This window comes from Saccopteryx leptura, chromosome 2, assembly GCF_036850995.1.
Source record: "Saccopteryx leptura isolate mSacLep1 chromosome 2, mSacLep1_pri_phased_curated, whole genome shotgun sequence".
In the NCBI taxonomy this organism is placed as follows: Eukaryota; Metazoa; Chordata; class Mammalia; order Chiroptera; family Emballonuridae; genus Saccopteryx; species Saccopteryx leptura.
In genome coordinates this window covers 179,027,204-179,053,106 of record NC_089504.1, presented here as the reverse complement: position 1 = coordinate 179,053,106, position 25,903 = coordinate 179,027,204, and the positions used below count along the sequence as shown (strand labels likewise).

Here is a 25,903-nt window from a genome sequence, read left to right as displayed (position 1 = left end):
AATGGTTTTTAGTATAGTCATAGTTGTGCTTCCATCACCAAAATCAATTTTAGATCATTTTTCATGCCCCCCCAAACCCTATATCCTTTAGCAATAATTCCCCATTTTCTCCCAATCCTCAGCCCCAAGCAACGTACTTTCTGTCCCTAGACATTTGTCCATTCTGCATATTTTCCTCTTTAATTTTGAAAGGTATTTTCACTGTATATACAATTTTAGGTTTACAGGTTTTGTTCATGTAGCACTTTAATGTTACTCCAATATCTTCCTTCTGGCTTACCTGAGTTCTGATAAAAAGTGTGCCACAATTCTTACCTTGTATATTAGTCTGTTAGCGATGCCGTAACAAAGTAACACAGACTGGATGCCTTAGACGCTATTTATTTTCTCACAGTTCTAAATGCTATAAGTCTTAACATCAAAGTCTCCATAGCTTTGGTTTCTCTTGAGGCCTCTTTTCTTGGCTTGCTGGTGGCAACCTTCTCACTGTGTCTTCATATGCTCTTTCCTCTGTGCACACATGCCCTTGGTGTCTCTTTGTGCATCCAAATTTTCTCATCTTATAAGGACATAGACTGTATTAGGGTCCACCATAATAGCCTCATTTTAACTTAATCTCCTGTTTAAAGTCATTTTCTTCAAATATATTCATATTCTAAGGTAAGTCATCAACATAAAAATTCAGAGATATAATTCAGCCCATAACACCTCTGTATATAACATTTGTGTATGGTTTTTGTTTTTGTTTTTTTTGGTCTGCTTTGAAAACTTTCTTTTTCCATTAGTTTTAAGCAACTTGATTAAGATGTGCCTTGGTATAGCTCTCTTCATAATTTTTTTTTTGGTATTTTCCTGAAGTTAAAAGAAGCAGGGAGGCGATCAGACAGACTCTCACATGCGCCTGACTGGGATCCATCTGGCATGCCCACCAGGACTTTTTTTTTAGTACAAAATATAAAAGTATTTCATTATTACTTCAAAAATGAAAACCAAATCTATACTATTTATTTTTTAAAGGTACAGACTAATTCAGAGTTGTCCAACAGGGTAGGGGTACAAACAAGGTTTCTCCTTCTCCAGTGCCTGCTTACAGTGATATGAAAAAAGAAAGTATTTTTAAAAATGAAAAATATAGCCCTGGCCAGATAGCTCAGTTGGTTGGAGCATTGTCCCTAAGTGTAGAGATTCAATCCCTGGTCAGATCAATGTTCCTGTCTCTCTTTCTCTACCTGCCTTCCTCTCTCTTTGAAGTCAATAAAATAAACATTTATTATTATTATTATTATTATTATTATTATTTTTACAGAGACAGAGAGTGAGTCAGAGAGAGGGATAGACAGGGACAGACAGACAGGAACGGAGAGAGATGAGAAGCATCAATCATTAGTTTTTCATTGTGAGTTGCAACACCTTAGTTGTTCATTGATTGCTTTCTCATATGTGCCTTGACCGCGGGCCTTCAGCAGACCAAGTAGCCCCTTGCTGGAGCCAGTAACGTTGAGTTCAAGCTGGTGGGCTTTTGCTCAAACCAGATGAGCCCGTGCTCAAGCTGGCGACCTCGGGGTCTCGAACCTGGGTCCTCTGCATCCCAGTCCGACGCTCTATCCACATTTAATAAATAAAAATAAAGAATATGCAAGTAAAAGTGTACTCTTTTATCACAGAGAAAGAAAGTAGTAGCAACACCAAGAAAGAGAAAAATATTTTCATGAAAGACAAGATGGAGGAAAAAACAGATGAAGACAAAAGAGAAACACCAGTTCTGACATGTCAGAAAACAGAAAAGAAATATCATTCAAAATATTTGTCTCGCTCTTAGATTTTGCCATCCTTCTTCCAACCCTACAGTTGTTCAAAGGTAAGAGAACAGGCAGTGAGAATACTCCCAATCAAAACAAATGTATCGCCCACAACCCGTACCTCAAGACCAGAGAATTTTAAACTGCTCCCAAATAGTCATATTTATAACTAAATAAATCTAAATTCAGTGCTGTGCTTTTCATAGGGATTCCTCCCTCATCTCTCCTAAAATCACAACAACTGTAAAAACATCATCACTGGCCCTGGCTGGTTGGCTAAGAGGTAGAGCATCGGCCCAGGGTATAGGAGTCCTGGGTTTGATTCCTAGTCAGGGCACACAGGAGAAGCACCCATTTGCTTTTCCACCCCTTCTCTCTCTCTCTCTCTCTCTGTTTTTCTTTGCCTCCCACAGCCATGGCTCAGTTTGAGCAAGTTGGCCCCAGGTGCTAAGGATGGCTCCATGACCTTGCCTCAGGTGCTAAAATAGCTCGTTGCTGAACATGAGCAACAGAGCAGCAGCCTCAGATGGGCAGAGCATTGCCCATCTTATGGGGTGGATTCTGGTTGGGGCACATTCAGGAGTCTGTCTCTGCCACCCTGCCTCTCAATTAAAAAAAAAAGAATCAGCATAGCACTATCTTTACCTTTGAGTAGTTTAAGGAAAGAATACTGCATAACTTCTATTTTCCCCAATGCTGCCAAAATAAAATAAAAACCTAAAAGTCTGAATGCTCTTACAGTATATCACAGATTGTGGCCTGGTCCCATACTGCCTTGCAGCCTTCCTAAGCAGGACCAGTGGGATTTAACATGAACCAAATCTGTCAACCAAGTTGAAGACAGACACATGGGTTCTAATGAGCAGTGGTGAAAAAACATACAGCTCTATTCAGCTCCAAACAATGATAAATAATTGAGGAAAAGAACTGTCACAATACAGAACACATAGCAATTGGATTTAAAAATAGACCATAGGCTATATAGAACCTAGGTGGGAGAATCAGAAGTCATAGAAAATGGAATTATGTCAACAAATTCCCAAGCCCTTGCAATACAGGATGCTACTGAAATTGTCACTCAAAACAGATGCCAGAGCCTGACCTGGGGTGGCACAGTGGATAAAGCGTCAACCTGGAACGCTGAGGTCACCAATTCAAAAACCCTGGGCTTGCCTGATCAAGGCACATATGGGAGTTGATGCTTCCTGCTCCTTCTCCCCTTCTCTCTCTCCTCTCTAAAAATGAATAAATAAAACGTAGAAAAGAAAAAAAGAAATGCCAGAATTCTAATGTGCTTTCTCTTTTTCTTTCTTTCTTTTTTTTTTTTTTTAGCAAGAGAGACAGAGACAGACATGAAGGGAGAGAGATGAGAAGCCTCAACTCATAGTTGCAATACTTTAATTGTTCATTGATTGCTTTCTCATATGTGCCGTGACTGGGGGCTCCAGCCAGGCTAGTGACCCCTTGCTCAAGCCAGCAACAATGGAGTCATGTTTATGATCCTTTATGCAATACTTTAATTGTTCATTGATTGCTTTCTCATATGTGCCGTGACTGGGGGCTCCAGCCAGGCTAGTGACCCCTTGCTCAAGCCAGCAACAATGGGGTCATGTTTATGATCCTACACTAAAGCTGGAGACCCCACACTCAGGCTGGTGAGCCTGCCCTCAAGCAGATGAGCCTGCACTCAAGCCAGTGACCTCCGGGTTTCAAACCTGGGTCTTCAGTATCCCAAATGGATGCTCTATCCACTGCGCCACCGCCTGGTCAGGCCACTGACTGCTTCCTCATATGTGCCTTGACCTGACTGGGGGGCTCCAGCCAAGCCAGTGACCCCTTGCTCAAGCCAGCAACCTTAAGCTCAAGCCAGCTATCTTGGGGCCATGTCTATAATCCCACGTTCAAGCCAGTGAATCACACTCAAACCAGCGACCTCAGGGTTTTGAACCGGTCTTCAGTGTCCAGGTTGATGCTCTATCCACTGTGCAACCACCTGGTCAGGCTCTAATGTGCTTTTTCAAAAAATCAAGTATTTTTCAACAACTTGGCAAATGGTAATGAGAGAACTAATAAACATTACTGCTATTTGGCAATAGCACTTATAGATAAAAGAAATATGATATGGAAGACATGTTTTTAAGAAAAAAATTAAAAGAAGGTTAAAATTCTACTTCATATTATCACCAATTTCTAGGTCCAACATCAAGTTGAACTTTTACTTACTAATTATCCTCTAGTATTGAGGGTACATAGCACTCAAGATTTTTCTATTCATTTTTATACCTCTAACAAATCTGACCATGCAACACATACAAACAATGAGGTTCTTGCCCATTAACAAAAAGGACAGCTTGAAAACAGGACAGAAGCCATAATTATGTTTCTATCAGATTTATATTAAACTCCAAGTCTGACAGACTGATTAATTTATAATTAGATGAGGACAGTCCAAGATCATGGGTGCATGTGGACTGTGCAGGTGTAACACACTCAAGAATGCTTCAAATACAGGGTCTGATGAATAGTGTGCCAGTCTTAAGTCTGGCATCCTGAGGATTATAAGAATGACCAGAACCCAAATGTATTCTACAAACTCAACAATGTGTGTGATGAAGAAATAACACATTACATCAAAACTGCATTTCCCCACAGTCTTCAAAATATATACCTGAGATCAATTTCAGACAACTGAAAATTTTAGGACCATATAAGGATGACTAATCTATCTATTACGTATGAGATAAATATAAAAGAAACCATAATCTGTAGGAATATGCTCTGAAAATATGCAAAGTTAGAATAACAATTAGAGACAGTGAAGTGTCCTAGGGTGAAAGTCCTGAGTGGACAAGAGTCCAGGGGCCTCTCTAACCCTGTACTGGAAACAGCAAAACAGCAGAATAAGATTCAGTAACAAGAAATGTAGGCTCTTGGAACAGAGATTAAAAAGTCAGCATGTTCTTTGTCCTTTCCTTCACCCCCTAAAAACTTCTGCTTTCTGCTTCCTTGAGTTATTTGTACTGGCTAATAAATATCTGAGTGAGGCAGAGGATAGGGCTTCAGTCCTTCAGTCTGCTTGACTGGGGCTGTTCTCTCCCCCGGCCCCTCAGAGCATTCCATTTGGTCTCTGAGTAGTTCACTGTCGCTGAACAAGTGGTGCCCTGTGTGAGAATTGGGAACCAAAGGTAAGGTTCCCTACTTCAAGTTGTTCAGTATTGCAGCGACATGTGGTTCCCCAAATGAGGAACCAGACAAAATGACTTCCTCTAAAGCCTGGCAAAGGAAAAGGATGTCCATTCATCCCATTTGGTAAGAGACACAAGCAGCAGGGGAATAGCCCTTAAATGCTTGTGGCACGGCTCCTTCTAGGGTTCAGGCCAGGGGATTTCCCTTTCCCTTCATCTCTCCTTCATCCTGAGGCATTCCCTTTCCTCTGAGCAGCAGAGTCACAAATGACAGCTACAGGACTCCTCAGAGCTGCAGGGTGTCGGGTAGGAATTTAACTGCCCTCTTGCTCATGATCCAACAGCAATGCCTTTATATCCGAAGGAGGGAAGTTTAGACTTAGGAGACTGGGAAAGCACTTTTACCAAGGGGACGGTTGAAGCAATCAGGAAGGGATATGAATGACCCCTTGGGATTGGAAAGGGTTTGCAAACACTGTTCTCAGCCCAAACCTCAGACCAGCCCTTCCCACTAAATGTTTCACTGACCCTAACCAGCAGGAAGTAGCTACAGAAGAAGAGACCTTCATCCCTTTTCCTTGAAAAACAAAAGGCTGGAATGTTAGGTTTGGGTCCAGGGTGTCTTTAAACTCAAGGCAGACTATAAAAATGGGAGAGGTCATGCTAGGACCTCAATATAAAGGGGAGGGGGAGGGAAGGACACTTTTAAAATCCAAGCGGCTCTGTAGTATCATCTCCTTCCTTCTTTTCGGTCATCTTGAAAGGCTGCCAAGGACAAATAAAGAGTCTTGCCCTCCTGCAATTATTAATAATACTGTAAGGTATAAAGTTAGGCCAAATTATTTTAACCAAGTGGTCTAGAAATACATTTGATATCACTACTAGTTTAAATTTGATTGTCTTTTAAAGTTCTTAACAAAAAATGTTTGTTTTCCCTAGGTTTACAGAAGATTCCTGTTATCTTTGTTATGTCTTCTAAAATATGAGTTTGTTTGCCAATAATAGAACCTGTTTCTAAAGGTCATGAAATATGTTCATAAAAGTATCAAATCTAAAATTGCTAATTACTTAGTCCTCACTGAAAGTTAAGGTTTTTACAAGTTGAGAATTCTGATTAATTAGAAAGAAATGGTATGGTTTTAATGATACGAGGTATAAGGTATAGAGATACTTTGGAAAGGAAAAGAAAGAAAGGCCTAACCTGTGGTGGCGCAGTGGGTAAAGCGTCGACCTGGAATGCTCAGGTTGTTGGTTCAAAACCCTGGGCTTGCCCAGTCAAGGCACATACAACAAGCAATCAGTGATCAACTAAAGTGAAGCAACTATGAGTTGATACTTCTCAAGCTCCCTACCTCTCTCTCTCCTTTCTGTAAAATCAATAAATAAAATCTAATTTTTAAAAAAGGAAGAAAGTAAACAAGTTCTGAAAGCTAGTTATATCTGAATAGATAAGGAAGTTTATGAAAGTTGCAGAAGGTGTGTGCAGGTTGTAGGTTTGTGCAGAGGAGAAAATAAAGAGAAGGAACTGAGAAAGTAGATAAAGGTGAGAAAAAAAAAAGAAAGGACCTTAGAAACGGGGTTGTCCCGAAAGGAAAATGAAAAGGAACATTAAAATATTCTTAGGGGCCTCAAGAGCTTGAGAAATTCACCCAACCATACAGCTATTACAGAAAGAGCCAATAAGCCTTCTTAAGCCCCAACTATACAAACAAAAAAGGGGGAGTCATGAGGAGAGACTCACCCCACAAGATTAATTGTACAAGGCTCTTTTTTACTCTTAACTTTTTAAACATTTCTTCATCTGGACTTACTGCAGCCAAGAGGCATAACCCTCTTTTGTTGTATGGGTATATATTAGCTGGTCTTGAGGGACAGAGTCCAGTCAAATTACTAACCTAGGGGCAAGGGTATGTTGCAATTTTGTCATCAACAGGTCCTCTTTGAATACCAGCGAGAAACGTGAAGCCTTGTCAGATTTGGGATCAGTTCCTAGAAAGCAACTCAGTTCCAGAGATCCAGAAGTTGAAAGTGAATCCACCTCCAGAAATGAACTCAAAAAAAGAGGAAGACACCTAACTTGCTCCCAAACACTCAGGTAGCACCTGACATCACCTGGGACACTTTAAAACAGGGGTCCCCAAACTTTTTACACAGGGGGCCAGTTCACTGTCCCTCAGACCGTTGGAGGGCCGGACTATAAAAAAAAACTATGAACAAATCCCTATGCACACTGCACATATCTTATTTTAAAGTAAAAAAACAAAACGGGAACAAATACAATATTTAAAATAAAGAACAAGTAAATTTAAATCAACAAACTGACCAGTATTTCAATGGGAACTATGCTCCTCTCACTGACCACCAATGAAAGAGGTGCCCCTTCCAGAAGTGTGGCGGGGGCCGGATAAATGGCCTCAGGGGGCCACATGCGGCCCACGGGCTGTAGTTTGGGGACCCGTGCTTTAAAACATCTAACCAGGCATGCTGAAGAAGTTTTGCAAAATACAGACCCACCTGTAACCCCTAAAAACCTGTTTCTCTCTATGCTTGCCCTTTACCTTCCACTGTAACCACCTAACCACCTTACCCTCTGTTAATCTTTACTAAAACAAAAAAAAAGAGATATGTAGCAATATGCTCTGAAAATATGCTGAATTAGGAAAACAATTAGACAGCAAGTTGCCTTAGGGCTAAAGGCCTGGGCGGATGAGAGTCCAAGGGCCTCTCTGACCCTGTGCTGGAAATAGCAAAACAGCAGGATAAGATTCAGTAACAGAAATGTTTAGGCTCTCAGAACAGAGATTAGGAGTCAGCATGTTCCTTGTCCTTTCCTTCACCCCCTGAAAACTTCTTCTGTCTGCTTCCTTGAATTATTTGTACTGGCTAATAAATATCTGAGTAAGGCTGGGGACAGGGCTTTAGTCCTTCGGTCTGCTGAATGGGGCTGTTGCCTCTCCTCAGCCCCTTGGAGCATTTCATTTGGTCTCCGACTAGTTTATTGTCACTACGACAATAATCTAGTCATTTTAGATATTGCTTTATTCTCACTAAGCAAAACAAACAGTACTGAATAAATTCTTGTTTAGTATAAACTACAGATAAATACATAAACAGACCCAAATGCTCTGTCTCACCTTCCTTTATAAGAAAAACAATGTCTCCTCATGACTGTCCCACTTAAACCTAAACTACACAAAGATCAGACTGCACTTGGGATAAAAAAATTTTTTTTTCAATTCTTAAATACTCTAGATTCTATGACCAAACATTAAATAGTATTTTCAAAGGTGAAACAGACTGGTTCATTTAAAACATGGTCTAGTCCTGGCCTATTGCCTCAGTGGATAGAGCATCAGGCCAATGTGTCGACGACTTCAGTTCAATCCCCAGTCAGGGCACACATGAGAAGCGACTAAAAGCTCCTATTCCCATCCCTCTCTCCCTTCTCTCTCTCTTCCTCTCTTGTAGCCAGTGGCTCAACTGGTTTGAGCATGGGCCCCGGGTGCTAGGGATAGCTCAGCTGGTCCAAGCATTGGCCTTGGGGACTGAAGACACTTCGGTTCATTCGAATGTCATTCCCAGACAGGAGCTGCCAGGTGGATCCCACGCATGCAGGAGCCTGTCCATCTCCCCTCCTCTCACTTAAAAAACAAACAAACAAAAAATATGGTCCAAGACCTGGCTGGTAGCTTAATTGGTAGGAGTATCGTTCCAATATATTAAGGTTGCCGGTCTGATCCGTAGTCAGGACACATACAAGAATCAACCACTGAACACATAAATATGTGGAGCAACAAATTGATGTTTCCATCTCTCTTTTCCTCTCTCAAAATGAAACAAATACACAAAACATGGTCCATATAAAGCACTTTTCTAGCCATAACATAACATGGTTGGATGAGCTCTTTTCTGTCCCTGCTCTACTCACCAGACAGTGAGCCGTCACTTCTCTCTCTGTAAATTCAAGTTTTCCTACTATTGACAAGAGACAGTTCGGTCAGATGGATCTTGGTTTGAGTTCTGGCATTAGTATCACCCTTCATTATGATAAAAGAACCATATTCTGGGTCTCACACTTTAGACAGGTCCACTCTGATCCCCATCTAATTTACCTATCCGCTCAAGGCAAGATGTTCATGGGACCAAGGGAACATACCTACCTAAAACCTGACTTTACCAACCTTAACTATAAGATGGATCCAGAACTCCCTGCCCAAGCCCATTTCCAGAGTAAAGCCCACTTACAGAGCCTTCAGTGAATCTCTTCTCAAAACTCTGTCCTCCCATAGTCAATACCCACTACTGTACATATCCCACAGTCTGAATGGTGAACAATGGTGAGGAGAGGGGTACAAATAGAGACTAGACTTAGAGGGCCTTCCTGCACTATCCAGCACTATCCTATATTATCTCAGAAGTTTGAGGAATCCAAGAATTCTAGCTTGTAGATCATTATGAAAACACACCTGTCTAGGTAGAAGAAAATTTTTTCCAAGTTTTTAAAAATCTTTTTTTTTAATCTTATTTTTATTAATTTTAATGCAGTGACATTGATAAATCAGGGTACATATGTTCTGAGAAAACTTCTCCAGATTATTTTGACCTTTGATTATGCTGCATACCCCTCACTCAAAGTCAAATCGTCCTCTGTCACCTTCTATCTGGTGTTCTTTGTGCCCTTACCCTCCCCCTACTCCCTCCCTCTCCTTCCTCGCCCCTTCCCCACCCCTCCACCCCACTCCCTGTTACCATCACATTCTTGTTCTTGATTTATAACTTAAATAGTTAGACATATGGAATATGTGTTTCCATTCATGTTCTTGCCCTAGGATTTAAAATTATTAGAAGCAGGCCTACCTAGCCCTATCACATACCAACCAGCTCTATCACATACCAGTAACTGCTTCCATAAATCTCACTGTACTGACCTGTAAAAAATAAGCTAACTAGGCCCTGGCCGGTTGGCTCAGCGGTAGAGCGTCGGCCTGGTATGCGGGGGACCCAGGTTCGATTCCCGGCCAGGGCACATAGGAGAAGCGCCCATTTGCTTCTCCACCCCCCACCCCCTCCTTCCTCTCTGTCTCTCTCTTCCCCTCCCGCAGCAAGGCTCCATTGGAGCAAAGATGGCCCGGGTGCTGGGGATGGCTCCTTGGCCTCTGCCCCAGGCGCTAGAATGGCTCTGGTCGCAACAGAGCGACCCCCCGGAGGGGCAGAGCATCGCCCCCTGGTGGGCAGAGCGTCGCCCGTGGTGGGCGTGCCGGGTGGATCCCGGTTGGGCGCATGCGGGAGTCTGTCTGACTGTCTCTCCCCGTTTCCAGCTTCAGAAATTAAAAAAAAAAAAAAAAAAAAAAAAAAAGCTAACTAAAACCTGCTTCATAGTATTTTAATGCAATAAAATAATTTTCAAATTAAATTTCAAAATAATTTTGCAGGGTGCCTGATGCACAGCAAATACGTGACAAACTAAAAGTATTCTTATTGGCTCTGGATCACTGCTCTACCTAGTATGGGCAAAAAAGGGACCATAAGGGCAAAAAGGCCAGTTCCCAAAAAACCACAACCAAACACAGCCATTTGTGAGTCTCATTTTAAGGATTTCTGTCATTTACTACACAAAGTTCTAGTGGTATTATTTTTCTTACAACCATCTTTCCACGAAAATGTAAGCTCTATTCTTTCTAACTTATAAAAAAGATAAACGCTACCTAAGCTTACTGTGGTAATCATTTCAGAATATATGTATATCAAGTCAATACTGTGGTACATCTTAAACTTACATGGCACTACTATGATTTATATCTTACTAAAACTAGAAAAAATGTAAGGTCTACAAAAGCAGGGATTTTTCCTTTTTTTCTTCACTACTATAACCCTTATTCTCAGTTCCTGAGAATAACATATATGAATTTGTTAAGAAACTATTAACTACAAAAAGCAAGTATAGAATGATTATCTGATACCCCAATGTCAAAATAATATGAAAGCAAGCCTGGCATAACCAGAAAATAAATTATTTATATATAGTTACTTCACTTCTCTAATTCCTCTAATTTCAGAATAGTTTCCTTAAAAATGAAATGCATGAAAACATTACAGTATACTTTTAACATGAGGACATTTCTACTCTCTCCAACTTTGCTTTGTCATCTACCTGCACAGGGATACCAATAATACTCAGTAATTTCATACATAATCCTACTAGAGAGAAGAATCCAATTAACTAAACTGTCCTAAAGCTCTTGTTTTAAGCACCAAATATGATGGAATATAGTAAAAAGAAATCCAAAAGAAGTAAGTTAGGAAAAGGTACTTTTCTACATGTCTCTCATGCTTTTATCCCTAACCCCTTCAGTCTTGCATAGGTCAATCACATCAACTCCTAAGAATTCAAAGCAAGCCTACAAACTATATCCAACATCCCATCACACTCTCAAAAACATATTTTGGTTTTCAAATTTCCTTAACATATTTATCTCTGATAAATAGTTCTAAACTAAAGGTTAGAATATTGTGGCAGAAGTAGGTAATTTGGAATCATATCTATTCTGAAACAAATTGAAATGATTTTGACAACATCATACAAGACTCTCAGGGAGAATGATGGCTGGAAAAGAAGATAGCTCAGCAGCAGATCCTCCAAAACTTGAGAATTAAAAGATTGTAAACAGACACATGCTAGCCTTTGTGGAGTTATACAGTGTTGGGGAAAAGGTGCTCTTGGTGGTATTAACCAGGCTCATTTTTTAGACAACACCTGAGACTGGGGTGCAAAAGAGCTAAAAGGCTTGGCTATGGCCACACCAATCAATGGTATGGCAGACACTACACCCTAGCATCTGGCTGTTTCAGGTCCAGTGCTTTTCTTTCTTTAGGCCAGGAGGCCACCTCTCTGGCTTGCAGTATCTTCTCCAGATTTATTCTCCTGCAGAGAGCACATTACTGTCTTTATATTAATTCATTTCCAGTGGGACGCTCCTACTTTCTTCCTCCATTTCACATTTTCCACAGTCCGTCCAAGGCAGATATAGGAGCAGCAAGACTAATCTAAAGTAATTAAATTGGTGTGGTGAAGCATTCATTTAAAAAAAAAGTTTGACTTGACCAGTGATGGCGCAGTAGATTGGGCATCAGCCCAGGATGCTAAGGGTCCAGGTTTGAAACCCTGAGGTCCAGGCTAGAGCATGGGCTCCTTGGCTTGCACATAGAGTTGCTGGCCTGAGCACAGGATCATCGACATGATCCTAAGGTTACTGGTTAGAAGCCCAAGGTCATTGGTTTGAGCAAGGGGTCACTGGCTCAGCCTGAGCATTCCCCCGCAGTCAAAGCATGTATAAGAAGCAATCAATAAACAAATAAAGTGAAGCAACTATGAGTTGATGCTTCTCATCTCTCTCCTCCCCCCCCCCCAGCTCCCTGTGTTCCTTCTCTTAAAAAAATAAAAAAATTTTGTCAACAAGGGGAACATGTTGCACACATGCTTTTTGTATAACATAAATCCCAAACTAGCCTGGGTACTTATTTAAAAGCTTTTTTTTTTTTTGCATTTTTTAAAGTGAGAAGCAGGGAGGCAGAGAGACAGACTCCCACATGCGCCCAACTGGGATCCACCTGGAATGCCCACCAGGGGCGATGCTCTGCCCATCTGGGGCATCACTCTGTTGCAACCAGAGCCATTCTAGTGCCTGAGGCAGAGGCCATGGAGCAATCCTTAGTGCCCGGGCCAACTTTGCTCCAATGGAGCTTTGACTGTGGGGAGGGAAGAAAGAGATAGAGAGAAAAGAGAGGGGGAGGGGTGGAGAAGCAGATGGGCGCTTCTCCTGTGTGCCCTGACCAGGAATCAAACCCAGGACATCCATACCCTGGGCCGAAGCTCTACCACTGAGCCAACTGGCCAGGGCAAAAGCTTATTTTAATACAACTGCATCCTCCTTATTAATCTGATTCTGAAACACATCTATAACATAAAGCATCACTTTAAAGAAAAACTACTCTTGGTGACCTCAAAATACTACTAGCAGAAGATAAGTATGACATTCCTAGTCACTAGTAAAATAAACCCCCAATAACCCTAAATTCTGCGACTGGACTTACACAGACTAACATTACTCCTTCCTGAACAAAATTCAAAGCCTTCCTTAAAAAAAGACACAAGAGTCAGCAAACTCCAGTACGTCCTATTCTAGACCAAAAATACAAAGCTATAAATGTCTAGAAATGCCACAAGGTGTGTAATTACTGAAGCTAATTAGAATTTTCAAAAGTAATATCTACTGCAATGCTCAAAGGATTGTAGGAACAAAACAGAGGCTGGGGCAGATAAATACCACCAAAAAGATAAAGTTCAGATGTATCTCTCTAATAAATAAAGGAAAAAGCATTCTGAAATTAACCAATGTAACTTCCTAGGAGAAGAAAAATGATTATCAACCTCCTAAGTCTCAACTAAAATACCACATTTTTGTTGTTGTTGTTATTTATTAGCAAAGTGGGAATTAAATGAGCTAGAAGCTCAGAACTGTGATAATGATTTTGTAATAAAGATTATATGGAAAGATGTAGTTTTAAGAAGAAAACATATTTTTAAAAAGCTATACAAGATCATCTTTTTCTATAAGATCACCACACCAGTGTTGTGCCATTATGATTTTACCTCTAATCCTTACTTCCCTTTATCCTAGCAAAGAATATAACTATAGTATCCTGAGTAAGAAGATCAGTATTCTATACAGTATAGATTTTAGATATTTGATTTCCAGCTCTGCCACTTACAAGCTGGGTGATCTTGGGCAAGTTACTTAATCTCTTGGTGCCTCAGTTTCCCTTATTTTAAAGCAAATATAATAGGAACTATCTCACAGGGCGGTAAAGATTAAAGGAGTTGGCCCCAGCCTGACCAGGTGGTGGCGCAGTGGATAGAGCATCAGACTGGGATGCAGAGGACCCAGGTTCGAGACTCCAGCAAGGGGTTACTCAGTCTGCTGAAGGCCCATGGTCAAGGCACGTATGAGAAAGCAATCAATGAACAACTAACGTGTTGCAATGCGCAATGAAAAACTAATGATTGATGCTTCTCATCTCTCTGCGTTCCTGTCTGTCTATCCCTCTCTCTCACTCTCTGTCTCTGTAAAATAAATAAATAAATAAAAATTTAAAAAAAAAAAAAAAAAAAAAAAAAAAAGGAGTTGGCCCCGGCCGGTTGGCTCAGCGGTAGAGTGTCGGCCTGGTGTGCGGGGGACCCAGGTTCGATTCTTGGCCAGGGCACATAGGAGAAGCGCCCATTTGCTTCTCCACCCCCCCCCTTCCTCTCTGTTTCTCTCTTCCCCTCCCGCAGCCAAGGCTCCATTGGAGCAAAGATGTCCCGGGCGCTGGGGATGGCTCCTTGGCCTCTGCCCCAGGCGCTAGAGTGGCTCTGGTCGCAACAGAGCAACGCTCCGGAGGGGCAGAGCATCGCCCCCTGGTGGGCTGAGCGTTGCCCCTGGTGGGTGTGCCGGGTGGATCCCGGTCGGGCGCATGCGGGAGTCTGTCTGACTGTCTCTCCCCATTTCCAACTTCAGAAAAAAAAAAAAGATTAAAGGAGTTAACATACAGGTAAAATGCTTAGACACATGGGAAGCCATTTCAATGTTAGCTATTATTTTTTATCACTGATTTGAGAGAGAGAAAGGAGGGGAGGAGGGAGGGAGGAAGAGAGAGAGAGAAAAGCATCAGCTCTTGTTCCACTTAGTTGCACACCTACTGACTGCTTCTCTTACGTGCTCTGACAGGGCTTGAACGGGAGACCTCAAGATCAAACCTGAGACCTCAGCATTCTGGAATGACAGACACTATCCACTGTACTACCAGCCAGGGCTGTCAGCTATTATTTTTGTTATTGCTATTTAATCTTCTCTAAAGTAAAATGCAAGTGAGTTCACTAGTTTTTAAACTTGGAAGAATATAGAAATAATATTATCTGGTTTATGGCTCTAAAAATGAGGGACCTGCTTGCATAGAATGAACAGAATTAGTAGGCCCAGAGTGACATTAGGTTTTAAAGTACTCAATATGCATTTTCCTCTTAGAGACAAATACTCTGGGATGCAATCTAACATTTGTGTGCGATAGGAATGAAGTTCTCTCTCTGTACCTACCAGGAACATCAATAATGCAGGAAACAAACAAGTAAATTATAACGTATAATGTAGCTAGAGCTACTCACAAGGTTAAATGGGAATAGAGAGAGCAAGCATCTAAATCATACCAGAAAAAAGGCTTCTAGAAGGAGAGATGCTTAAGCCTGATCCTCAAGGACAAATAGTATTTAGCCAAATAGAAAAGTGAAGAAATAGACCTAGATCCCATATTTACCAGCTGGAGGATTTGAGGAAACTTAGTTAATCATTGTAAAGCTCAGTGTTCTCAATGAGATAATATATGTAAAGTGCTTAGAACAGTGCCAGGATCGGATCACAGTGTGAACTCAAATACAAAATAATATTACTAACACGGATGTATGGGTGACTATGATGCTTTTTCAGAACTGCAAGTATTACCTGGCCTGTGGTGGCGCAGTGGATAGAGTGCCAACCTGGAATGCTGAGGTCACTGGTTAGAAACCTTGGGCTTGCTTGGTCAGGGCACATACAACAACCAGTGAGCAGCTACAGTGAAGCAACTACTTCTCGTCACCCACCCTCCTCTCTCTGTAAAATCAATAAATAAAATCTTAAAAAAAGAACTATAAGTACACAGAAAAGTGGCCTGAGAAGAAACTAGAGGTTAGTGAAAACAGGATTATAAAACATCTTGTGTACTTACTAAAGCTATGAGAAACATGTAAAAGATTTTCAGAAAGGAGTTATTTCATTATCTTTCTATTTTAAAAAGATTACTTTTGCTACAATGTGGATAGCTTAGAAAGAAGATTAAATAGAGGCAGAGACACCAGTTAGGAAAAAGATAAGAATTTTAGCTGTAGGCCTGACCAGACGGTGGCACAGTGGATAGAGCACTCAACTAGGATGTGGATGACCCAGGTTCAAAACCCGAGGTCGCTGGCTTGAGCAAGAGGTCACTTGCTCTGTAGTCCTCCCACCCCCACCCCCAGTCAAGGCACATATGAGAAAGCAATGAGTGAACAACGAAGGTGCTGCAACAAAGAATTGATGCTTCTCACCCTGGCGGGTTGGCTCAGCGGTAGAGCGTTGGCCTAGCGTGCGGAGGACCCAGGTTCGATTCCCGGCCAGGGCACACAGGAGAGGCGCCCATTTGCTTCTCCACCCCTCCGCCGCGCTTTCCTCTCTGTCTCTCTCTTCCCCTCCCGCAGCCAAGGCTCCATTGGAGCAAAGATGGCCCGGGCGCTGGGGATGGCTCTGTGGCCTCTGCCTCAGGCGCTAGAGTGGCTCTGGTCGCAACATGGCGATGCCCAGGATGGGCAGAGCATCGCCCCCTGGTGGGCAGAGCGTCGCCCCTGGTGGGCGTGCCGGGTGGATCCCGGTCGGGCGCATGCGGGAGTCTGTCTGACTGTCTCTCCCTGTTTCCAGCTTCAGAAAAAAGAAAAAAAAAAAAAAAAAAGAATTGATGCTTCTCATTGCTCTCCCTTCCTGTCTGTCCCTACCTATCCCTCTCTCTGACTCTGTCAAAAATAAATAAATAATAATAATAAAGAATTTTAGCTGTAGAATGAGAGAGGCATTAAGAAGTTAAAACTATTACGGCTTAGTGATGTATGAGATGTATTTAATGATTGAGAGAGGACAAGTCTAAGAGGACACCTAGGTGACTTAACTGAAAAACAGCTTTCAAAGTATGGCCTGGAACTCCTGGGAATCTCTCAGACTTTTTCATGGGGTCTGCAAGGCCAAAATCACGTTTATAATAATCCTAAGACCTTGTTGGTCTTTTTCACCTCATGCTCTCACAGGTATACAATAGTATTTTCCATAAGCTATTTGACATGTAATATAATTAACAATAAAAAGGCAGATCTTAGAATCCATCTGTGATCTATTAACTCCAACTTTAAAGCAGATTTATAAAAATGAAAAACAATGACACATACTACTAAATTTTGTTTTTGCTGTTTTGGAAGAAATTTTTCTTAAAAAAAATTGGCTTTTATGTTAACATGTAATGGATTTATTATCATTTTTAAATGAGTTAATATTTTTTAAATTTCTCAGTTTTAATTTCTAATGTTAGTATTGATATGTATAACTCACATAAACAAACAAAAAAGCTCCTTTGAAGGCCTCAATAATTTTTAAGAATATAAAGAGATTCTGGCCTGACCAGGTGGTAGCAGTGGATAGAGCGTCGGACTGGGATGTGGAAGGACCCAGGTTCGAGACCCCGAGGTTGCCAGCTTGAGCGCGGGCTCATCTGGCTTGAGCAAAGAGCTCACCAGCTTGGACCCAAGGTCGCTGGCTCCAGCAGGGGGTTACTCAGTCTGCTGAAGGCCCACGGTCAAGGCACATGTGAGAAAGCAATCAATGAACAACTAAGAAGTCGCAACGCGCAACGAGAAACTGATGATTGATGCTTCTCATCTCTCTCTGTTCCTGTCTGTCTGTCCCTGTCTATCTCTGCCTCTATTAAAAAAAAAAAAAAAAAAGAATATAAAGAGATTCTGAACCCAAGAGGTTTGAGAACAAATGGGGTAAATATTTCCACTATTGAAACAGGAATAGCCCTGGCCAGTTGGCTCAGTGGTAGAGCATTGGCCAGTGTGTGGATGTCCTGGGTTCAATTTCAGATCAGGGCACACTGAAGTGACCATCTGCTTTTCCACCCCTCCTCCCTCTCCATCCCTCTCTCCCACAGCTTTGGCTCCATTGATTCAAGCACATCACCCCGGGCACTGAGGATGCTCCGTGGAGCCTCTGCCTCAGGCACTAAAAATAGCTCAGTTGCAAGCATAGCCCCAGATGGGCAAAGCATCAGGCGGGGGTTGCTGGGTGGATTCCAGTTGGGATGCATGTGGGAGTCTGTCTTTCTATCTCCCTCCTATCACTTGGAAAAGAAGAAGAAGAAAAAAAGAGCTACAAATATTTAAGAAGAAAACAGTTTGAGCTACCTGGCCAGGTTTGGCAAAGTATTTCAATCTCTTCTCATATAATACTCTTATCAGAGTTACTCATAAACATTAGAATGATTTCAGGTTCATCTTTTTTGCCTTCTTAGTTTACCCTCCAAAGGGAATACAAACAAGTAAGAAAAAAAAGGAAAGGAAAAGAAAGAAAAGGAAATATCATTAATAAAATATATATATAAGGGAGCTGACTGAAGCAGTAAATCAATGAAGAGGCATTCATTCATCCAACAAATACTTAGTAACCGCAAGATATCTTGATAGCCACTGAGAAAAACAGCTGACTAACACACCAAGCTATGGCCTTGGAGCATCAGTGAAAACAACGGACTGGAAAAAGAAAGAAGACTCCCTGATAAGACTGGCACAAGCAGAGGCAGCTCTGTATTCCAAAGATGGCTCTAGCAGATCTCAGAGCTCAGTGTCACTTAATTAGTGAAAGCTGTCCTAATTCCACAAAATAACTCCAAAGAAATATTTTTTCACGTGTTTGATAGCTACATGGTTCTGTGACAATGTTGTATGAGTTTTTACAGGGATAACCGCAACTCTGAAAAGCATAGATAAATCTTTAAGAAATCCTAGTATATTCATATTTTAAATTATAAACTCTGAAATAAGTTCTAAAACATAATAAAGGTCAAAGGAGAATTACTCAGCCATTGCTCTTACGTTGGACAATCTGCTTTAACTGGTCAACTGTACCCATTTATATATGATTTTATAAATATGGCCATTCTTTCAAAAAAGAATTATAAGAAGGATAAGAGTAGAGAAAAAGCATACTGAAAATACCTAGAGTCTAGTATTATATCCAAAGAGAACTCTGAACAAGAAAGGATATATTATCACACATAACCTGTCACTAAAATCTTTTCACATCACTTTGTGTTATAAAGCTAAACTATTTCTAATTCTCAGCCTGTATATGATTGATTTACAAACTTTTGGGAGTAGCTGGTATTTAACAGACATGGAACAACAGAAATATCTTTTTTATCTCCTATATTTAGCCTCTATCCCCCCCTTTTATGTTTTATTTATTTATTGTTTGTATTTTTCTAAAATGAGAAGTGGGGAGGCAAAGAGACAGACTCCCGCATGCGCCCAACCAGGATCCACCTGGCATGCCCACGGGGGGGGGGGGGATGCTTTGCCCATCTGGGCCATTGCTCCATTGGAACCAGAGTTATTTTAGTGCAGAGGCCATGGAGCCATCCTCAGCGCCCGGGCCAACTTTGCTCCAATGGAGTCTTGGCTGCAGAAGGGGAAGAGAGAGACAGAGAGGAAGGAGAGGGAGAAGGGTGGCAAAGCAGATGGGAGCTTCTCCTCTGTGCCCTGACAGGGAATCAAACCCGGGACATCCAAATGCCAGGCGGATGCTCTACCACTGAGCAAACCAGCCCGGGCTCCACCCCCCCTGCCTTTTTTTAAGGACTTGAGAAAGGAAGAAATTATTGAACAGAAGTTAGTAACAATGGGTATTCCTCGTGTTACTGAGAACTTTGTGGGAGAGAGATTTTATTTTTGACTAATATGGAATAACAGGGAGCATTATTTACCTTCTTGGCACAAAAAACTAAAAAAAAACCCAGACAATATGTGAAACAATGGTTTTTAAGACATTAGAGATCACGCAATGAAGGTAAGTGATCCCCAAGAATCAAATAAGGACAGCCCTGTGATTACCCAACAAAGTCTGAGAAAGCAAAGGAGTCTAGAGTTCAGGGAGGAGAATAAGCCACAGATTGGAGAAAACATTTGCAAACCACAAAGGACTTGTATTTAGAATATATACTGCTCACAAAAATTAGGGGATATTTAAAAGTTAATATAAAGCAATAAAAAAAGAAGCATTTGGGTTTTTTTTTTAATTAAACAAGAACATCAGAAAAGCAAACAACAGCCTGACCGGGCAGTGGTGCAATGGATGGAGCATCAGACTGGGATGCGGAGGACCAGGTTCGAGACTCCGAGGTCGCCAGCTTGAGCACTGGCTTATCTGGTTTGTGCAAAAGCTCACCAGCTTGGACCCAAGGTCGCTGGCTCGAGCAAGGGGTTACTCAGTCTGCTGTGGCCCCACGGTCAAGGCACATATGAGAGAGCAATCAATGAAAAACTAGGGTGTTGCAACGAAAACCTAATGATTGATGCTTTTCATCTCTCTCCGTTCCTGTCTGTCTGTCCATGTCTATCCTCTCTCTGACTCTCTGTCTCTGAAAAAAAAAGTGCAAATGAGAAGTCAAAGAAAGTTGTTGAATATGCAAATGAGATGAAAAACCACCTTTTATTTCATTGGTAAAAATGCACTATACAAAAAGCTTAAAGTACTGGAGTATCTGCACGTTTCCTGATCCCCTAATTTTTGTGAGCAGCGTATAAAAAACTCTTAAAACTCAAAGAAACAAGATATTTAGAAAATGAACAAAAGACATGAATAGACATGTTTAAAATCATTAGCCATAGGCCCTGGCCGGTTGCCTCAGTGGTAGAGCATCGGCCTGGCGTGCAGAAGTCCCGGGTTCGATTCCCGGCCAGGGCACACAGGAGAAGCGCCCATCTGCTTCTTCACCCCTCCCCCTCTCCTTCCTCTCTGTCTCTCTCTTCCCCTCCCGCAGCCGAGGCTCTATTGGAGCAAAGATGGCCCGGGCGCTGGGGATGGCTCCTTGGCCTCTGCCCCAGGCGCTAGAGTGGCTCTGGTCACGGCAGAGCGACGCCCTGGAGGGGCAGAGCATCGCCCCCTGGTGGGTGGAGCGTCGCCCCGTGGTGGGCATGCCGGTGGATCCCAGTCGGGCACATGTGGGAGTCTGTCTGACTGTCTCTCCCCGTTTCTAGCTTCGGAAAATACAAAAAAAAAAAAATCATTAGCCATTAGTAAAGCAAATTAAAACCACAATGACTTAACCACTACATATCTATCATAATGGCTAAAATAAAATATAGTGATGATATCAATCGTTAGCAAGGATGCAGAAAAACTGGATCACTCATATATGTACAGCTGGTGGGAAGGTAAGATGGTACAGCCACTCTGAAAGAGAGTTCAGCAGTTTCTTATAAAATGAAATATGCAATTAGCACACCACCCAGCAATTATATTCTTGGACATTTATCCCAAATAAAAAACTTATGTTTACACAAAACTTGTACAGAAATGTTCATAGTAGTTTTATTCATAATAGTTAAAGACTGGAATCAACACAGGAATCTTTCAACAAGTGAATGCTTCGTCAAACTTAGGGCAGCCATATACCACAGAACACTGCTCAACAATAAAATGATGCAAACTACTGATACTGATACATGGAATGACTTGGATGGATCTCAAAGGAATTATGCTAAGAAATAAAAGTCTATCTCAAAAGGTAACATACTATATGATTCCACTTAAGTAGTATTTTGAAATGATAATATTACAGAAATGAAGAACAAATTAGTGTTTGCCAAGGGTTACAGCTTTATGAATGGGTGGAGGAAGGTAGGTGTGGTTATATAAGAGCAACAGGAAATTGTCTATATCTTGATGGTGGTTGTGGATACACAAACTCACACATGATGAAATTCCACAGAACTATACACACAGGAGTGCATGTAAACTGGAAAAATCTGAATAAACTCTGTAGGTTGTAACAAATCAATCTCCTGGTTTGATATGGTGCTATAGTTATACAGTACAAGCTGTTCCACTGAGAACTAGGTGAAAACCACAGAGAAAAATGCTGTACATTTTTTTGCAACTTCCTGTAAACCATACTTATTTCACAAAGAAAAGTTAAAAAAAAATGTTGAGGATGATACAATTCCAGTATTAGTGAACTATATTCCATGTCTGCAAAAATCTAAAGGAAAAAGTAAGCATGTTAGGTAGAAAAAGCAGAATAAAATCTCTGAAATGTTAGAGATAAAAATACACTATCTAAGACTAACAGCAGATTAGAAAGTCCAACAGAACAAATCAGGAGAAAAAAACTTGAGGTGATAGCAATAGAAACTAACCAAAATAAAACACAGAAAAAATCACTAAAATAAAATGAACAAAGCATCAGTGAATTGTAAAATAAAAAAACTGCCTAATATATGTGTAAATGGTATTTCCAAAGGTGAAAGAAAACAAATTCAAAGAAATAATAACTTAAACATTTCCAAATTGGAATTAAAATATAAATACAGATCCAAAAAACTCAAAGAACCAAACCAAGACACTCATTATCAAATTACCTAAACCCAGTAACACAGAGGAAATTTAATAGCAATCAGAGAAAAAGAACATAATACATACAGTGGAACAAAGATGAAGATGACAGAATTTTCACTGAAAACAATTCAAATCAAAAGACAATGTAGTAGTATCTAAAAGGACTGAAAGAAAAACTATCAACCAAGAATTCTACACTCAGAGAATATCTTTCAAAATAAAGGCAAAATATTTTTTTCAGATATACAAAAGCTGAAAGAATTCATCACCAGCAGACCTATACTAGTACTTCAAGCTGAATGAATATGACAAATGGAAATAAAAACCTAGACAGAGAAATAAAGAGCACCAGAAATGGTAACAATGTGGTAAATATAAAACCATTATTTTGCTCACTATTTAAATGTTATTTAAAATTATCAACTATTCAAAACAAGAATAATTTAAAATATATTGTACAGCCCTGGTGGGTTTTCACAGTGGACAGAGCATCAGCCTGGGACAGTGTGCAGATGTCCCAAGTTGCATCCCCAGTCAGGGCACACATGAAAAGTGACCTTGCTTCTCTTCCTCTCCCTCTCCCCCATCTATCCCTTTTCCACTCTTGCAGCCAGTGGCTCAACTGGTTCAAGCATCAGCCCCAGGTGTTGAGTATAGCTCGGTTGGTCTGAGCATTGGCCTCAGACAGGGTTTCCAGGTAGATCCCAGTCAGGGCACTCTAACTTCTCTCTTCTCAAAAAAAAAAAAAAAAAAATTATATGTACAAGTAAAATGTATGACCAGGAAAGAGCAACAACCAAGAAGAAAGAACAAGTATATTATTGTAAAATTGTTACATGGCACATGAAGCAGTATGACATTATCTTGAAGAATAATGTATGGCCTATAGAAAAAAAAATGGCAATAATAAAAACTCACTTAGAAATCCCACATATTGGACTTATTACTTTAAATAAGCCATCTTAAGATAAAAAAATAAAATAAAATCGTGACTAAAGAATCAAAGGAAAGGTATTAGAACAATGTCTCACCAAAAAAATAATATTGATAAGAAATTATAAAAAGGGATGAAATAAAAATTTTAGAGTTAGAAGAATAATATGGGAAATGAAAAACATCAGTAGAGGAGTTTGACACAAGATCTAAGCAGGTAGAAGAAAGAATCAACACACTTGAAGCTAGAGCAATTAAGATGATCCAGTCTGAGAAAGAAAAGGAAAGAAGAAAAGGAAGGAAGGAAGGAAGGAAGGAAGGAAGGAAGGAAGGAAGGAAGGAAGGAAGGAAGGAAGGAAGGAAGGAAGGAAGGAAGGAAGGAAGGAAGGAAGGAAGGAAGGAAGGAAGGAAGGAAGGAAGGAAGGAAGGAAGGAAGGAAGGAAGGAAGGGAGGGAGGGAGGGAGGGAAAGAGAAGGAGGGAGGGAGGGAGGTGGGGTGGGGAGGGGAGGAGGGGCGGGAAGGAGGGATAGAGGGAGGAAGGGAGGAAGGGAGATGATTAAAGCCTCAGAGACCTGTGGGGCACCAAACAAGTACAAACAAATTCATAATGGGAGTCCCATGAGAAGAAAGGGGAAGAAAGAATATTTACTAAAATAATGGATAAAAGTTTCTGAAGTCTGATTAAAACACTAAATCTGCAAACTTGAGAAGCTCCTTAGATACCATAAAAGCCAGAGACAGCAGGAAAATATATTCAAAGTGCTGGGGGAAAGAAAGACTGTTGCCCTGGCCAATTTGCTCAGTGGATAGAGTGTTGGCCTGCCATGTGGACATCCCAGGTTCGATTCCCAGTCAGAGCACACATGAGAAGCAACCATCTGCTGCTTTTCCCCTCCACCCCATTCTCTCTCTCTCTCCTCCCCTCTTGCAGCCAGTGGCTCAACTGGTTTGAGTGTCAGCCCCAGGCACTGAGGATAGCTCGGTTGATTTGAGCACTGGCCCCAGATGGGGGTTGCAAGGTAGATCCTAGTTGGGTGGGGCACATGCTGGAGTCTATCTCTCTATCTCCCCTCCTCTTACTTAAGAAAACAAACAAACAAAAAAACAAAACAATGTCAATCAAGATTTCTATATCCAGTAAAAGTATCCTTTAAAAATTAAGAAATTAAGACATTCCCATATAAAAATTAGAAAACTTATTGCTGGCAAACCTAGACTACAAGAAATACTAAAGAAGAGTCACTCAGACTAAAATTAAAGGACACTAGGCAGTGACTCAGATCCAAATGAAGGAATAAAGAGTACTAGGTAAAGGTAACTACATAGGTAAATGTAAAAGACAGTATAAATGTATTTTTTTTGTAGCTCTTTTTTCTCTTATTTAAAAGAGAACTGCAAAATACTCTAATTTTAAGCCTGTGTTAATAAACACACAATGTATAAAGATGCAATCTGAATGATAAAAACACAAAAGAGGGAAGAGGGAACAGAGTTATACAAGCACAAAGTTATGTATACTAGTGTAATTTTTTTGTATATTGTTGTAATTGAGTTGGTATTAATTGAATTATTGTTAAAAATTAAGATGTTAATAGCAATCCCCGGGGCAATCACTAAGGAAATAAATCAACCTCATTAAAGGAATCTATAAAATCCCATAAACAAATCATACTAATGGTGAAATAATGAGTGCATTCACCCTAAGATTAGTAAAAAGATAAGGATGTCCATCCAGTTTTGCCACATCTATTCAACATGGCAATAGAGGTTCTAGCTAGGGCATGAGGCAATAAAAAGAAAGAAAAGAAATCCAAATTCAAAAAGAAGTCAAACTATCTCCATTTGTAGTTGACATGATCTTGTATCTAGAAAATCCTCAGGAACCCACTAAAATCTTATAAATAAGTTCAGTAAGGTTGAAAGATACAAGGTCAATATACAAACATTGTATTTCTACACACAAGCAATAAACAATCCAAATTTTTAAAAAATTCATTTGCAACAGTAACAAGAATAAAATACTTAGGTAGAAATTTAACAAAAGAGTGTAAGAGGTAGGGTTATAAAAGTGTGAGTCTTGTATAATGAAAATGACAAACTATTACTGACAAATTAAAGACCTAAATAAGGGGGAAGGTATCCCATATTCATAAATTGGAAGACTTAATATTACTAAGATGGTAACACTCCCAAAACTGATCTATAGATTCAATGTGATTCCTATCAAAATCCAAGATGTCTTTTTTTGCAGAAAAATTGACAGATTGAACCTAAAATCCACATGGATATAAAAAGGATCTAGAATAAACATAATTTGAAGAAAAAAAAAGAACAAAATTGGAGGACTCAAATTTCCTGATTTCAGCCCTGGCCAGCTGGCTCAGTGGTAGAGTGTCGGCCTGGCATGTGGAAGTCCCAGGTTCAATTCCCGGCCAGGGCACACAGGAGAAGTGCCCATCTGCTTCTCTACCCTTCCCCCTCTACTTTATCTCTTTCCCTCCTGCAGCCAGGGCTCCATTGGAGCAAAGTTGGCCTGAGCACTGAGGACGGCTCCATGGCCTCTACCTCAAGTGCTAGAATGGCTCCAGTTGCAATGGAGCAACAGCCCAGATGGGCAGAGCACTGCCCCCTGGTGGGCAGGCCAGGTGGATCCCGGTCAGATGCATGCAGGAGTCTGTCTCTCTGCCACCCCACCTCTCACTACAGAAAAATACAAATAAAT

The 25,903-nt window shown here is 40.8% G+C and overlaps 1 protein-coding gene across 43 annotated transcripts in view; it reads right to left on the bottom strand.

Moving 5' to 3' along the window:
• The window catches only part of R3HDM2 (R3H domain containing 2), a 223,684-nt gene that overhangs the window by 106,248 nt on the left and 91,533 nt on the right, over positions 1-25,903 (bottom strand). For 5 of the 43 annotated variants that reach the window (XM_066369422.1, XM_066369415.1, XM_066369416.1 and 2 more), the window contains one exon: positions 316-559. The exons of the other annotated variants lie outside the window; for them this stretch is intronic. The gene's annotated coding sequence lies outside the window, so the exon portion shown is untranslated. The remainder of the gene's footprint in view (positions 1-315; positions 560-25,903) is intronic. 43 annotated transcript variants of the gene reach the window in all.